Source organism: Octopus sinensis, linkage group LG30 (assembly GCF_006345805.1).
Source record: "Octopus sinensis linkage group LG30, ASM634580v1, whole genome shotgun sequence".
NCBI classification, from domain to species: Eukaryota; Metazoa; Mollusca; class Cephalopoda; order Octopoda; family Octopodidae; genus Octopus; species Octopus sinensis.
In genome coordinates, this window is record NC_043026.1 from 3,765,192 (window position 1) to 3,769,830 (window position 4,639).

A 4,639-nucleotide genomic window follows, 5' to 3' on the forward strand; every position below is an offset into this window, starting at 1 on the left:
TAGTATCGATCTATTGCATTTCAATGTTTTAGGATTAGAGTTATGGTTAGGGGTGGGGGGGAAGGGTATTTATTTTTCTTCACAAATGTAAATAAACCCAATCTGTTTCTTAAATGAGGGACATATTCATACGGCACAGAATGTTTTTTAACTCGATAAACATCATTGATTGGTTGAAATGGCAGAAATTGAAGAAAAAAAACAAAAAATATCTTACAAACTATAGAATTTTCTCAATAAAGCCAAGAGAAAAAGATGTTTTATAAACACATTCTACCAGTATACGAAGTTTAAAATTTTTTAGTTAGGTGGAAATTATTTTTAAAAACTGCCGTTCAAACCAAAAAGATCCGAAATATTTATTAAATGACACAGGACACAGTTATGGAATAGTGAGAAACTCAGTCCGGTGTTTAAGTGTTCCAAAAACCACGTTTATTTAATATATATATTCTTTTACTTGTTTCAGTCATTTGACTGTGGCCATGCTGTACCACTGCCTTAAAGGGTTTTTTAGTCAAAGAAATTGACCGCAGGACTTATTCTTTGTAAGCCTAGTTCTTATTCTATTGATCTCTTTTGTGAAATCGCCAAGTTACGGGGACGTAAACACATCAATATTGGTTGTCAAGCAATGGTAGGAGACAAACACCAACACAAAGACACACACACACACGTAAATATATATATATATACCTAAGTGCAGGCATGGCTGTGTAGTAAGCAATTTCCTTCACAACCACATAGTAGCAGGTTCAATCCCAAAGTTTGGCACCCTGAGCAATTTTTCTTCAACTATAGCCTGGGGCCAACCAAAGCCTTGTGAGTGTATTTGGTAGACAGAAACTGAAAGAAGCCCATCATTTATATATATATATATATATATATATATATATATATATATATATATATTATATATATATTTGTGTGTGTATCTATGTGTTTCTTTATGTCTGTGTGTCCCTAACTGCCCCTTGACAAACAGTGCTGGTGTGGTTATGCCCCCGTTAATTTGTGACGGGGGGGGGTTAAAACAAAAATCTATTTCTTTATTACCCACAAGGGGCTAAACACAGAGAGGACAAACAAGGACAGACAAATGAATTAAGTCAATAATATCGACCCCAGTGCATAACTGGTACTTATTTAATTGACCCCGAAAGGATGAAGGGCAAAGTCGACCTCAGCGGAATTTGAACTCAGAACTTAACGGCAGACGAAATACCTATTTCTTTACAACCCACAAGGGGCTAAACACAGAGGGGAGGACAGACAAATGGATTAAGTCAAATATCAACCCCAGTGCATAACTGGTACTTATTTAATCGACTCCAAAAGGATGAAAGGCAAAGTCGACCTTGGCGGAATTTGTGAAAACAAAAACATAGAATAAGTATCAGGCTTTAAAAAAAAAGGTGGGGAACTACTGGGGTCCATTTATTTGACTAAGAAAATTTTTCCGGGGCCCAGCATGGCCTCAGTCTAATGACCGAAACAAGTACAAAATTAAAAACAATAAAATCGAAGATACACAGACACATATGCACGTCAATGTATCAACAGAAATCTTGCCTGCGTTGCTAATACCCGTGTAATCTAGCAAGCAGTGACAACAGTAACGAATGACAATATGCCACACACACACTCACACACGCACAGAGAGGATAGTTAACAAGTAGATTAGAAGAGGCATGTGACAATGCCACAATGCAAAAGTTAAGTCCTGGCGACAGCCTGAACAACCTCCACACCAAGCAGAGGGAGACCGTGAATAAAGAGCAAGTGTTTCTGTGAGTGAGCGAGTGAGTGAGTGAGGGTGTGTATGCAGGTACGCGCATACACGGTCTCTCTCTCCCTTTATATATATATATATATATACTTTATTTAAAGCAGCAGTTTTTGCTAGCAAAAACTGTCCGCACATTACTCTACCACTGGTATTTGAGTACTCCTTTTTTCCACTTTGTTTCACATTTATGTGTTTACGCCGTATATATATATATATATATATATATATATATATATATATAGATAGATAGATAGATAGATAGAAAGAGTCTATGTACATGTATGTGTGTATATATTTATATAGTGTAAGTGTATATATATAGATAGTGTGCATATGTATTATATATAGTGTATATATGTATATATACAGTTTGTATATGTATATATTATGTGTGTATAGTATATATGTATATGTATATATATATATATATCTACACAGACACACACACCATATATATATATATATATATATAGTGTGTGTGTGTGTAGATATATATAGTATGTGTATATGTATATGTATATATATATATGTGTGTGTGTGTATGTATACGTATACAGCGCGAGTGTAAGTGTCTCTCTCTCTATATATATACATACATATAGTGCACTAAGTCATTAGGCTGTGGCCATGCTGGGGCACTGCTCTTGAAGCTTTAGTCAAACAAATGAGACCCGAGTACTTGCTTTTCTTTTTCCTATAAGTCTGGTACTTACCCTTTCAGTTTCTTTCTTTCTTCCAAACCAACTAAGTTATGGGGACATCAAGAACCAACACCGGTTGTTAAGCAGCGGGGAAGGGGGGAGAAAGGGGTGACAAACTCAAGGCACGCACACACACACACACCATATATATGATTGGCATCTTTCAGTTTCTGTCTTCAATACCTTCATGGGGCATAATAATTTCAACACAGCCAACAGTTCCCCGTTTTGTCTGGAGCTTGCCTGGCTGTGTCTAACTGACTGTGTCTAACTAGTGTCTAACTGAGTGTGTCTAACTGACTTGTCTAACTAGTGTCTAACTGACTGTATCTAACTAATGTCTAACTAGTGTCTAACTGAGTGTGTCTAACTGAATGTGTCTAACTGAATGTGTCTAACTAGTGTCTAACTGACTGTGTCTAACTAGTGTCTAACTGACTGTGTCTAACTAGTGTCTAACTGACTGTGTCTAACTGAGTGTGTCTAACTAGTGTCTAACTGACTTGTCTAACCAGTGTCTAACTGACTGTATCTAACTAATGTCTAACTAGTGTCTAACTGACTGTGTCTAACTAGTGTCTAACTGACTGTGTCTAACTCAGTGGTTTTCAACCAGGGTTTCTCAGAACCTTAGGGTTCCGCCAGTACAGTCCAGGGGTTCCGCAAGAAGTTACAAAACTGCTAAAATCGGCAGTAATTTTTAATTCTCCTGTGCAGATATGTGTGCATAAGACTATTAAATTATTGCACAGAGGTTCCTCGAGCCAGTGGAATGTTTCCTTGGGGTTCCGCTCCAGCAAAATGATTGAAAAGCACTGGTCTAGTAACTGATAGTGTCTAACTCAGTGGTTTTCAACCAGGGTTCCGCCAGTACAGTCCAGGGGTTCCGCAAGAAGTTACAAAACTGCTAAAATCGGCAGTAATTTTTAATTCTCCTGTGCAGATATGTGTGCATAAGACTATTAAATCATTGCACAGGGGCTCCCCGAGCCAGTGGAATGTTTCCTTGGGGGTTCCGCTCCAGCAAAAAGATTGAAAAGCACTGGTTTAACTAGTGTCTAACTGACTGTGTCTAACTCAGTGGTTTTCAACCAGGGTTCCGCCAGTACAGTCCAGGCGTTCCGCAAGAAGTTACAAAACTGCTAAAATCGGCAGTAATTTTTTAGTCTCCTGTGCAGATATGTGTGCATAAGACTATCAAATTATTGCACAGGGGTTCCTCGAGCCAGTGGAATGTTTCCTTGGAGTTCCGCTCCAGCAAAAAGATTGAAAAGCACTGGTCTAACTAGTGTCTAACTGACTGTGTCTAACTCAGTGGTTTTCAACCAGGGTTCCGTGGAACCTTAGGGTTCAGCCAGTACAGTCCAGGGGTTCCGCAAGAAGTTACAAAACTGCTAAAATCGGCAGTAATTTTAAATTCTCCTGTGCAGATATGTGTGCATAAGACTATTAAATTATTGCACAGGGGTTCCTCGAGCCAGTGGAATGTTTCCTTGGGGGTTCCGCTCCAGCAAAAAGATTGAAAAGCACTGGTCTAACTAGTGTCTAACTGACTGTGTCTAACTCAGTGGTTTTCAACCAGGGTTCCGCCAGTACAGTCCAGGGGTTCTGCAAGAAGTTACAAAACTGCTAAAATCGGCAGTAATTTTTAATTCCCCTGTGCAGATATGTGTGCATAAGACTATTAAATTATTGCACAGGGGTTCCTCGAGCCAGTGGAATGTTTCCTTGGGGTTCCGCTCCAGCAAAAAGATTGAAAAGCACTGGTCTAACTAGTGTCTAACTAGTTTCATTTGACCCTTTCGTGTTCAGATTATTCAATCAAACATAATGCCTATTGATTCCCATTGATTTGAATTAATCATGCATTATCTCATATCTTCAAGATCTTGATGGTGTAATTACTTAATGTAGAATAACATTGTAGGGTAGGTGTGAGAGCATGGATCTGGTCAGTTTGAACATAAAACAGATTAAATATTTTGGCCGGATATGGCCGGTTTAAATACTAAAGGGTTAAGATGGAACTGGAGAAACCAAACTAAATATATATATCTAGTGTATGGATATGGAAAACTGAAAGATACACAGAGACAGGCGCAGGAGGGGCTGTGTTGGGTAAGTAGCTTGCTAACCAACCACATGGTTC

The 4,639-nt window shown here is 38.5% G+C and overlaps 1 protein-coding gene across 1 annotated transcript in view; it reads left to right on the top strand.

The window, feature by feature from the left end:
- The window catches only part of LOC115226325 (cyclin-G-associated kinase), a 109,021-nt gene that overhangs the window by 17,470 nt on the left and 86,912 nt on the right, over window positions 1-4,639 (top strand). The window lies entirely within an intron of this gene.